The 13,186-nt window shown below is 24.2% G+C and overlaps 1 protein-coding gene across 6 annotated transcripts in view; it reads right to left on the reverse strand.

Annotated features, from left to right (window-relative positions):
- Positions 1–13,186, reverse strand: part of LOC129606700 (uncharacterized) — a 105,681-nt gene that overhangs the window by 74,288 nt on the left and 18,207 nt on the right. The window contains exon 1 of one of the 6 annotated variants that reach the window (XM_055517168.1): positions 6,871–7,032. The exons of the other annotated variants lie outside the window; for them this stretch is intronic. The gene's annotated coding sequence lies outside the window, so the exon portion shown is untranslated. Of the gene's footprint in view, positions 1–6,870; positions 7,033–13,186 lie in introns of those variants that run through there. 6 annotated transcript variants of the gene reach the window in all.

Consider the following 13,186-nt stretch of genomic DNA (forward strand, 5'->3'; position numbering starts at 1 on the left):
TGTATTATAACAAACACACAAACGCAATTTTTAACTTTATAAAGAAATAACGTTATTGATTCATTTTATGTATTAACCGTATATATATAATATTTCTTATTCAGTCTAAGACGTGATTATACCTAAAAAATATGAAACTATTTCAAATATTTTTAAGTGGATTTTTCAGAATAAAAATCCACCATACATTTCCTTTTTTTTTGGGTTTTTTCCTTTCTAAAAATAAACATAATGGAAAATTTTTTTTGTTTTGTTAATAAAAAATATCAAAAGAAAATTTCAAAATCTTAAAACAAAAAAGGAACTTATTTTCATATCTTCCATATTCTTATTTTGTTCTTTTTCTTATGCATACATGCGACGGTAGATAAAGAAACGTATATACATAAAATATCTATATACATATATAAAGAAACTTACAAATTTTTGAACGATATAAAAAGATAATGCCGGATTATTTAGTAATATTGGTGCGGCAACAACATAAAAACTTAAAAAACAATAAAAGATTGTAACGTAATGTTGTATAAACAAAAAGAATAATAAAGCGATTTTGTTTTCTTTAACAAGAATCCATTCTTCAATCATAATAGGTATATAGTTAAACATAGATAATATTTTAGAGTTTCCAGGAGACTGAACAATTTGTTTCACTTAATTTTGAAAATGAACTTAATCAGCTGCTTGATCACCTTTAAAAGGAGACCTATCACTATTTCAGTTGCTTTCATAACTCTGTTGCAGACTGCAAATACCGTTGCACATTGAAATTGTCAATTTTGTGCTAAAATGCTTGAATCGTAAGCCTTGAACATTTAAGTGTTGAAAGGTTCAAGGCTTACAATAACCAATTATATGAAATCTTGAACAAAGAGCAGTTTTGTTCGTATAGTTCCCGAATGTTCGTTTTTTTTTCGTTTAATAAGAATTTTATATATTACAACAGCTCCATGTTTTCTTAATGATGTACTTTTTTCTTTCAACACAATTTAACTGTACGTACGGATTTAAACTTTCACATATTAAGAATTATCTAAAGAAAATCTAAAGAAACTTATTTTAAGTAAAGTTGCACAAATGACATCTACCGGAAAAAAACAAAAACAAGAACAAAAAAAATTTAAAATAGAAGGAAGTTTTTTTTTTTGAGTTTCTAAATTGTTATCACGTTGTTTGTATATTGTTCGGTTACTGTGAAGACTCTAGCAACCCAAAAAAACATAATTTTCCAATTAAATATGAAAATTTAAACAAAACTAATTTTTTTATCATAGCAAAAAGTTACATATATGTATTTTACTTATAAATTAGCCATAGTAAACCAAATTTAACAATTGAAGCAGTTTCAAAAGGTTATATGTCATTTGCAGCGAATAATTTATCATTCTCAGTTGCGTCGATTTTCCTTATTCAATTTTTGAAAACACGAGAAAAATTGTTCTATCAAATAACATTATTGTCAAAATTAAAGTATTTTGAGTTGTGACACTATTGACTCAGTCAGCCATTATATGGTAGCTGAAATTTGAGAGCATTTTTTCTTTTGAATTTGACATATGTATTTTTATTAACATGCATATCGGTTAGTATTTAATGTTAATAAACACAAAATATAAAAGCCATAAAAGACATTATCAAATCCGACATGTTGTCAATATTTCTCATTTTTTTTATTATTTTGGGTAACATTTCATACTATTGTTTTTTGTTGTCGATTGTTTTATCCCGTACTAATTTTATGTTTGTGTGTTCGTTCTCATGTACATATGTATATTATACTTACAAATAATATTCGAAATGAATTTTAATTCCGTAATGATTGATCTCTCTTCATTTTACTACTTTGTGCTCTCTATATAATTTTAAAAACCAAACTTATAATTTCTCACTCTCATTTAGTTGCATTTTCATAATAAATAAACTACTATAATATAAAATTTCGTTAAAATTTTTTTCTCATTATATAGATATTTTAGATTTGAGTAAATATTATATTTATTTTTAATTTCATCTTTAAGATTTAAACTAAACAAAATGTCGCATTTAATCTTAAATAAATCAAATTTTTATTTAAAATACCACAAGGTGGCGTTTTAACAAAAAAAAGTTCTAAGGAAAAACAAATTTTTAATAACACTATTTGAGACAAATCACAAAGCACTTTCGCAATTTTACTTTTAGTTAAAGAGAGAGAGAGAAAGAGAGCAAAGGAGAAAAAGATCAACAACGTTTTATAGAAATTCATTCCGCTTTTGTAAGTATTTTGTCTTATGGCATGTTTACACTTTCCTTATTTATGAGGCATTTAATTTTATACTCCTGTTGCTTGTAAATTTATAAACAATAAGAAAGCAGCAACATGTGAATTAAATTTTTGTTTCAATTTATAAGCAAAAACAATTCCTATATTTTAAGAATACCACTGTGAATTATAATAATATAAAAATATATAAATATTTAAATTTAAATACATTTGTAAACTTAAATTGTAACTCGGAAACAGAATTCAAAATTATAATCTTAAAACCGGCAATCTACTAAGTAATTCTAAATAATTTTAATGAAGCAAAATGGCTTGTTTTATTAGGTTTCATTTAAATTACTATATAAATTATAATTAAGTTTTAAATAAGAATAAAACACAATCATCAAGTGAATGTCATATTTAGTTTTGTACAACATAATTGATGCCGCTTTTGGGTTAAATTAAAATTTTTTATGACTTGCAATTAAATTTCGCTACAACTTTCCAGTGTAATCCAGAGTTTTCCAGAGTAATATGTTTTATGGAGAGTTTAATCACTAGTTACTAAAATGCCACGTCGTTTCTTCGTTAGCGCAAGTACAAACTGAAATAATTACAAATTTTCTTTCAAAATCATTGTAACAGCTTTTTCCATTCCCTATTTAAAGATCTTAATTTCTTAAATAAATACAAAAAAGAATGTAAAATAAAAATTTTAGAACTTTTTACTTCTTTCATCTCTAAAGGAAAACATAGTTTATTTAAAAATCTTGTCATTATCCTGATATGATAATTTTCATTTAATCTTAATGTAAGGACAAATATAAAGTGAAAAAGAAAAAATGGTATAAAGAGAGAAAGCAATTTCAATATTAATTTCTTTTTCTAAATTAAAAAGAAAGTTTTTTTCTCCATTTTTCACGATACTCTGATTCGAAAAATATAAAGATTCTTTTTTGTACAACAACATAAGTTATATTCGTTATATTCGTATATCATTTTCAACCTACCTTTGGACCTGTGCTCATATATATATATAGACATACAGACAATGTTCTATTTTTTACATTTTCATTTTACATTTTCTCATCAGAATCTGAGGAGAGCCGTACAAGTAGAGTTGCCAAAAATGGGGTTGTCAATTTTGAGTTGTACAAAAATTGGGTATAACTTTGATTTCTTTTTCGGGTAATTTTGCATTTTATATTTGGCAACTTTTCGTATATGTAAACACTGCTTGACGTTATTCTTTGCCTGACGGCATTTAACAGTTATCTACAAAAAATTACAACCAAAATAAGTCAGCTGATCATTGCTCAAATTTTCAGCAAAAATTTATACCGTCAGATAAAAACAGTATTGATATGATAATGCCAAGCAGGATTTAGAAGATATACGATTATCATCAAACTCAGATTAAAATGTAGATTTTGTACCATAGAATGTGTTAAAACTTTAATAATAGAATGTGTTAAAAAGCTTATAAAATATTGCTTGCAGACAATTTAAAAAGCAAATATTGTAAAGTTTAACTTCTATGTACTTCTCTTTTTTTCGAATACAACAAAATAAAAATAAAATCTAAAAAGGCTAATTTTTTACAATCAATTTCGACATTTTTATATTCCACTTTAAAACAAATGTTCAATAAATTTCTACAACCTCTGGACGCATTAAGTACTACAAATATTTATTTATATTCGTAAAAGGTAAAGAGAAATGTATAGCAAAAATGTTAATATTTAGAATACATTTCGGATAAGTTACAAGAATTTTTTATATTTACAAAAGTTAAAAAAAATATTGATCGATAAATAAGTGGAGGAATTAAAATATATTGTAAAAAATTAATATTTCAAACAATATGAAAAATTTCAATGATTTTGGAAAGCAAATATTCTAAATTGAAAGTGATTAATTTGTTATTATAACCAAGCTATGTTTTATAATATTGAAATAGCTGTTACAAGTTTGCTTTATCAAATGGTCTTAAAAAAGGAAAAATTTTTTTTCTATCGGAATGCAGCTTTATTAAAACAATTGAATAGCTGAAGTCTATAATAGAAATGCAGCTTTATTACAACAGAATTGAATAGCAAATGAACAACTGCCTTCCCACTCCTTAAAAAATGTAATAATTACGGAACGATATAGGAAACACGAAAGTATGTATTGATATATAATACAAAAGAGTATTTTGAAATGAATCACTACAAAATATTGTAAAACCTGCTGACAAAGTGATTAGTTGTTATTTAATAATAAAGTGATGGTGATTTATGTAAAAGTATTGCTACTTAATATGTAAGAAAAATTCTTAAATGAAAGCTTATTTTAGTCTTTTATTTTAGAATTACGAAACAAAAGTTATTAATATTTTGTCGATGATGGTGGCATGTTTTATTGAGTTTCCGGCAATTATATTGGCGTAAAATATGGGGTAAGAGAATACAATAAAAAACCATATTCTCTGAAAAGCTGTACTTATTGTGCTTTTCATTATATTTGAAAACTAATAATGAAACAAGGGAATTTGTTCTTTTTATACTTTTCTTGTTTTGTTCCATAACTAAACAATTATTTTTTAATAAAAAGTAAATTTATTTTTTCTTTCATAAAAGAAAAAAATATAAAAAATTTTCATTTTTTTATTTTTCTATTCTTATGTAGCTATTCATTGTATTTTGAAAAGGTCCGAAAACAAAAGATATTGAAAATCGAAGGAAAGAGTAACAATATTTTAGTTATTCAACACAACTTTAGGGTGGTAAATGTATGTGATACATAATATATTAAGTACATACTATATAATATTTACTTATATAAGGAAAATTTTTGTATAAATTTAATACTCAACAGACTTGAAATTGATAATAATTTTAAAAGATAAAATGGTATTCTATCTATATGTTGCCGTTCTAGGATTCATTGTTCTTCATTCAAAACAAGTATTATATTATGTACAAGAATTCTTTTTCAATATTTCAGGGTCACTTCAAATAAAATGTTATTTTTAAAAAGTATTTCTAAAATTTATTCTAACTATGTACATACAAAATAATGTTTTATGATTTCAAAAACGTGAAGAAATTATTTAATTCAAATTGAACAGAATATATACATATGTATATTGCTATATATGAAAAGGTTTTGATAACACTCAGTAATTGTTCATGAATCAGAAATCATTCGCAATATTCGCAAATTTAGAAAAAATGCAGAAATATGCAATATTTTTCCAGGACTATTTTGTAGTTTTGTGACTTTATTGCTAATTTCCACTTCAAAAATGTTATTGGTAGGTACTGTTGGGTTTAACTAATATCAAAGAGTAATTTATTACAAATATAGGAAACGACACTCCTTATGAATTTATCTCTCATTTGGAAAATTATTTAGCTATTTCTTTCAAACATTGATTTTTTTCGGTAATTTTTGCATTATATTTTTGCATTTAAAAATGGCATATTATTATATTTTGAAGAGACAAAAAGGTATATGTATAACTTTTTAGTGATCACATTGCATAAAATAAGAGAAATTATGTGATGGCACCAAATTTCGCATGTTCATCTTTCAGTGGAAAGATGAACATTCTATATGATAGGAAAGTGAAAATAAACTGTTTTCAGAAAGATGTGCAATTGTCGGCCTGTGTGTGCACCGTTGTAACACTAGTTCGATTGAATTGATTTTGGCTAAGTTTTATATATGAGCTTGCTTTGACAATGTCACAGATAGATTACTTTTGCGATATGTGAGGTAAATTCCGATATTAGGAGCTAACTGTCGGAATTTCTTGAAATTTAGCATTTGAATTTTATTTGCTGGCATAAAGTGAATCTCTGCTAAGAACAAAATTTTCCTTTTCTCTTTCTAACAATATGCTGACCACATTAGCTTCTTTTGATTCTAGAAATTCTTTTGATTCTTACGGATCTTGTACAAATCTATTATTTACTTGAAATATTTCATTACCTGATTGAAGAAAAAAAAGTGTTATTTCATACTTAATTTAATGTCATTGAAATTCTTTTGTTATTTCAATACAATAGAATATTTTTTTAATAGTTATCGTTTCAATACACATGTATACATAGATATAATATCTCAAGTGTATTATAGTTAAAGAATTAAATAAATCTAATATCAAAATACTGTGAACAAAATTATTGTTTACTAATTTCAATTATGTACGTGTATTTGGTTAGCTTTTGTTAACGTATTACAAATTGTATTGTGGTTTTGTTATGGTTTCTTGTACAAAATATTTTTTTTAATCATCATTTTATTGTAATATTTTCTTGTTTTATAACAATAGCTATATTTAATTTAATTAATAATTTTTATAAATTTAATTGATTTTCTTTTATTTTTATGTAATCTTTTATTGTGCTCGGAAGTATAACAAATGTGACATATTGCCCATTTTCTATTTATGTATAATATAAAAAGTTTATACATTAGAAAATTAACAAAATTAGAATAAAAGCAAAAGTAAATAGGGTTTTCTTTGTAAATAATATTCCAATCAAGAATTGTTAAAGGTATTTTTCAATACTATATTAATAATGAATACAAAATCCTATAGGTATTTATAATATATGTATATATAAAAATCTTACTCATTTCATAATACAAAAATTTATTTTATAATATCATCATAATTTTAAGCTCCTGATGTTATGACAATTGAGTTTTAGTGGCTTCATATTTTAAATTATGCCCATTTTTCTATATTCTCATTTTCATTCTCATTTTCCTTCTATATATTTAAGAAAATTTTCATTTTCTCACTTTTATATTATTATTATTATTATTGAATTGTACGCATACAAAATTTTCCTTTAATATCACAATTTTTGTCTAAAACGTATACAACAAATTCATAATTTTTTTTTTTAGAATTTCACGCTGATTATGTATATGAGAAAATTATAAGAAAATATCAACGTAAATCACGGAAAAAACCTTTAATTTTGTGTTCAGTTCTCTTTTCTTTTTCTTTACTTTTTTCAATAATTTTTCGTTAATTTCATGGATTTCTATAAATAAAAAAAAAAGTAAATAAGTAAATTTCCATTTAACTATAATTAAAGTGTACATTTATATGCTTTTAATTTAAAAAAAAATATAAATAGTCGAATTTGATTTTAGACTATATTATACCTAAATAAAATAGTATGACATAAGTGCAAATGATGTATCAGCGAACATTGTAGTTACAATGTTCTAATAAGTTCTGTCAGTAACACACAGCGATTAAATCGTGAAAGAGATCGAAAATCCAAGAAAATATCAATGACCGCGAAACTCAAACACATTTACATTTCATAACCCAAAGGTTGTTAAACGCCCAGTGCTAAATTAACTTGTTTGTTGTCGGATTCTGAAACTTCTAAGAGAATAATTTTAAAGCTTTAACAAGGAAAAATAAAAATACCCAACGAAAAGAAGGCATTCTTCATGCAGGTATAGTGCTGCAGCAGAGATAATTGAATTATCCCTTCACCCCATCACTTATTGATTCTGACTTCTGACATACCAAAAAACTATCACGAGTAAATGATCACTTAACAATATCAAATATTTCTAAGCATTCAAACAAACAAAGTTCAAAAAATAAAAATAACATACTATTGGGCACTCTATTATAAAACCATATTTTAATTTTACCATTACACGATTGGTTTAGTGTGAATGTTTCCTTGCTAAATTATATTTTTTTTCTCCTTTTTTTTTGGTGTTTTTTATTTTTGCATTTATTTTCTGCTTTTCCTCTTCTGGTTTTATGTTTTTGGTTATTATTTTTATTTTTTTGTGTATATACATATTTCTTTCTTGTTAATTTTTATTTGGTTGTTTTATCAAACATCCGGTGTAAATAAATTTCAATTCTTTCCTTTTGTTCCTATACCAACCAACCTACTTAATATAATAACCTCAAAGGTAAAATATTATGTTCAAGTAAATATACATTTAAAATATTATAACGGTGTATATACATAAAATATACATATATATGTACATAAGAAAATAATAATAAAAAAAAATACAACATCATCTCAAGGATCCTTTATGAAAGAAAATAAAATAAAGGAAAGAAAATAAAAATAAAGAGGAAAATATGTATGTGAAAAGTAAATGCGAAGAAGTTAATAAAAATTTAAATTAATTTCCTTTCTGTTTTACCTATATATCTACATATATATAAAGGTACATACATATATACATATGTACATTTAATTTTGATTATGTACATATAATATACGTAAGTTTTTAACTCATATTATTATTCACATGAATAGAGAAAAAGAAAGAGACAAAGAAATATTTGTATGTACACAAAAGGAAAATGAATAAAATATTTTTGGTAAATAAACACCTGGTGCCGATAACCTTAAGCCTTAATCTTTGCCATACACTTACATTAATATACATAAAAGTTCATATATTATTTACTTATACGTGAAAAGCTTTAATATTATAAGTATATATAGGTAGATTTATAAGAGTCTTACATAATATGAAAAGAAGAAGGGAGAAAATACAAGGATATCACAGTAAGGAATTCATTCATAACATTCTTTGTAAAATCTTGCATACATAAATATTTTATTTTTTTTTTCTATAATATTTTGTAATATTTAAATTTCTCAAATATTATTTATTGCTTTAATTCTATTTTATTCTATTATTTTTTAAGTCAATGTTAGATTTACACGCATCATATATTAATATAAATTGAACTTACGTATGTGTGTGTGTGTGTATGTGTGTGTGTGTAAATTCAAACATGAAAGTTGAATTGCTTTTTAAATACACCATTCTCTTTTGATCCATACAATATTTTTTTGACTTTATATCATTGTACTTCACCTACTCTTACATACATACATATACAGCCATATTATTAAATTCGATATGATGTTTTTACAAGAAATATTTTAAAAATTCAATACACATATAAATCGGTAATGCTAAATTTTAAGAATTGGTACTTAAAAAAACGATGTGGGTTAATTTTTACTTTTCACAAATATTTAATTTTTATTTTTTTTTCTGATGCGTCTTAAAACAAAATTTCAAATGTCTTCTTAAAACAAATATTACTTATACGTATAATATGTTTGTATATATATAGAGTACAATTTTATAATTTAAAAACAAATGATACTCTTAACGTGTATTACTCAGAGTGAGTAAAATTTCCAACTATAAATCAGCCCATACGAAAGAGTATATAATTACGCATATTTATTCCACTAGATGGATTCAAAATTTTCATTTGAAAAGTAAATATTAAAATTTTAATATATAAATAATCACACATCTACATACGAGTATATATAATAGAAATCAATATTAAACATATTCCACATTTACAAACAACTCGTATAACTGCTCCGAAGCTGTTTGGAGTGTATTTTTTTTTTTTAAAAAGAACACATCCAATTATCCGTATATAATATGTGTATATAAAAATTTGATATACAAATATAAGTAAGTGTTATAATTTATAGCCAAGATTTTTTTAATTTCTCATTTAATCACGCTCATATTAAAAAACTTAACGTGTCAAGCAACACTTTTCATATATAGTTAATTTAGAAATTATTATGAATTGTTTTTAATTTTATTCTGTTTTATTTATTATATATGTATGTATAGTGTTTCATTTACTCCATGCCTTTCACAGGTTTGAATTCTCTTTTTGTAAAACACTAAAAGGTATTACGATTCGTATTTTCCGAAAAAAAAATATTAATTGATTAAACATGAAATTTGTGAAGTAAGCGAGCAATATAACTCAATATAACTCTTCCAGTGCAAGATTTAAAATATTAGTTTATAAGTATACTCGTACCATAACTAATATTTGTAAAAAGAAAATTTCAAAAAAGTTTTATAATTCTCGAAAAAGTTCCAGATCGGCACACATCTCCGAAAAGTTTAAGTGAAGCAAATTTTACTCCGTCTTGTGTTTTTTTAAATTAATTATTAACAATAATGTTATCAAACGAAATTATAGGATATTTCTCGTTTCTAAGTGCGTTTGATACTCCGTAAATTAACCCTATTTTTGTCAATTTTGACAGTAAATATTTGACAATTTTTCAATTATAAGAGACAAAGCCTAGCTTAAATCAAATATTTTACAAATTTGAAATGATCAGAATTACTTACATACCTAAATTGAATATTTATTAAATATTAAATAAAAATGAAGCATTATACAAAAAATCGTGCAAGTGACGCTTGTTGCAAAAAAAAATTTCCCATAAGTCAATGCTCTCATACTTTTTTCAATTTCTCTATAATGTTCTTTATGCGTAAATTCCAAGTAATAATTTAATCATTTATGATTTTTCCGATGAAACGCCGGCCAATATGTATGTATACATTGTATTCCTGTACATATACATATACACAGAATACTAAGTGCTTCGTCATTTTAAAAGCAACAGAATTTCAATATATATATATATATGTAGTTTAGTAAATTATTCATTTAACAAGCTTTTTTTTACATAACTTAAAAAAAAAAATTCAAATAAAAGAGGTAAGAGTTTTGTTCCTAATTAGATTAAATATAGGTGAAAACTGGTGATATGAGCTTTGAATTCATGATTTAAAAAAGTTTTGAAAATTATCATGAAAAGTAGAGCAAAGGTATATAATATAAAAAAGTTAACAATTTTCTTTTAACCATTTTTATTCCATCATTTTTTCTTTACAACTTTTACCATTTAAATTTTTGCTGCGTCAGGCTATTTAAGAATTAGCGAAGCAAATAAAAATCTTAATACCTAAAAATTTGTACCTATATAATATATAATATATATACTTTCCTATTTCTATATTTTATGATAGTTATGCTTATAAATTCTTCCTGGTAATTGTATAAAGAGTTTTTAAATAATTAACCATCAAACTAAAGAAAAAATGTTGACTTAAGGAATTTATTTGTCTTTTCGTTTTTTTGAAAGGATAATTTATTAACATCTCTCTCTCTCTCTCTCTCTTTGAAAGCAACTTTAATTTTGCATGGAATTAAAATAAAGATTTACTAAATTCACTCATTTAAAATAATAATTTCAGTAATTTAAAAGAAAAAAAATAGAATAGCTCTAAAATTTTATGAATTCCATGAAATTATTTTTTTTTTTTTCAAAAATTTCACTCAATTTTCAAACTAAACAACACAAAAAATAAAAAAAAGTACATGGTTAATCGAAAAATTTGTTTTTCATATTAATTTCGAAAACATGTTACTCTTTATGCCCGTTTACGAACGTATTTTCGAATGGTATACTCAATTTGCTTTTCCCCTTTGTAACGCTAGTCTGAGATACAGACTCAAGTAAATGTTCTTAATCAGCGTCGAATTCTGAGTCTATTTAACCATGTTTGTCGTCTGTCTGTCCGCTCGTTCGACTAACTCTAAAACTCTTTTAGATTGTATATGGGTTTTTATGGTAACTACCATATATGTATAAAATAGCACTAGACATATGAAAAGCTAGAGATTATATTAAACTATATATTAATTATCTCCGACATTTTAAATCATTTATTCTATTGAGTACCGTATAGTTGACATGATCAAATATATCTATCTTTGTTTTGTTATTAAAATTAGAGATGAAAATATTATAAAATTTTCACACTAATTTTTCAAAAAATTATTATCTGCTACAACAAATTTCGATGTATTATAATTAATTAAAATACAATAATCACTTGCAAAATATTTAAATTGAATACTATATAGGATGAAAAAATGAGTGATATAGAATAGTTCTGTGGTTACAAGAAAAACCTTATTACCTTTTTTCATAACTTTTATCATTGTTTCATAATTTGACGCTTTATAGTTAAGTATTCTTATGAAGTATTTATTTTATCAAAATTGAGTTCATGTACATAAATAAGATGCAAGATTGGTTGATTGGTTGACTTGGCAGGTGTAGCAGATGCATCGCACTCCAATTAGCATAAATTCGTCGTTTTGCACCACTACCGATTACAAGTGAACATCAGGCTATTATTGAGCCTCCAGCGACCAGTGCTCCCTCATAAATTGTAGGAAAAACTAAAATTTTGGTTATAAAACTTAATCTAAACTTTAAACATAAAAAACTTTAAATAGATTTTTCTGATTTCTAAGTAGAATTTTGTCCCAAAACAATTGATTTTTCAAAATTTTCTTAAACTATTTTTGAATTCGTTAGCATTTTTATTACAAAAAGCATGAATTTTGGAATTCAATTGAAAAAATTTTGAATTGGTTCATTGATAGTTCATATTCTAATAATTCTTCTTCTAAACAATTGTCACAATTATATAAACACATTTGATCCGTAAAAGTGACCTCTATTTGTTTGTCAGGCAATTAAGCAAAATTGTCTCAAGGCAAAGGATTGGTGATTTTTATTTTAAAAAAATTTTTTGATTACCATTCTCTTCTGCATTTTTATTATATATTTTTTTTCTTTTCTGAATTTTAAGAATTTTATTTAACAATTTAATAATATTGTATACTCAATGCATGAGTAAATTTATACTTCGAATGTCTAGAAATTTTTATTTAAAATTAAAATTGAAAATTCAACATTTCTGTCACAAATGAAAATAAAACTTTTTTCAAAAACAATATTGTGATTTTTTTTTTTAACTTTCAAAGTTTTTGAGTGTTTGAAATTTAAATAAACAAATTTAAACAATTTTTCCTTTGTTTTTTTGTTAGGAGTTGAGAGAAATATTATTCCCCCCATTTGCATATTATGCTACATTTTTTTATATATAGTCATATGAATGAATACATACAACATTATAGTTTACATTTTTAAATTATTTTTGGTGCATCGAGTACAATATGTATTGTTTCGTCGCATAAAAGACTAACATACATACATGCTCTTAAAGTATCAAAATTTT

This window comes from Condylostylus longicornis, unplaced genomic scaffold, assembly GCF_029603195.1.
Source record: "Condylostylus longicornis isolate FDR11 unplaced genomic scaffold, ASM2960319v2 ptg000020l, whole genome shotgun sequence".
Classification (NCBI taxonomy): Eukaryota; Metazoa; Arthropoda; class Insecta; order Diptera; family Dolichopodidae; genus Condylostylus; species Condylostylus longicornis.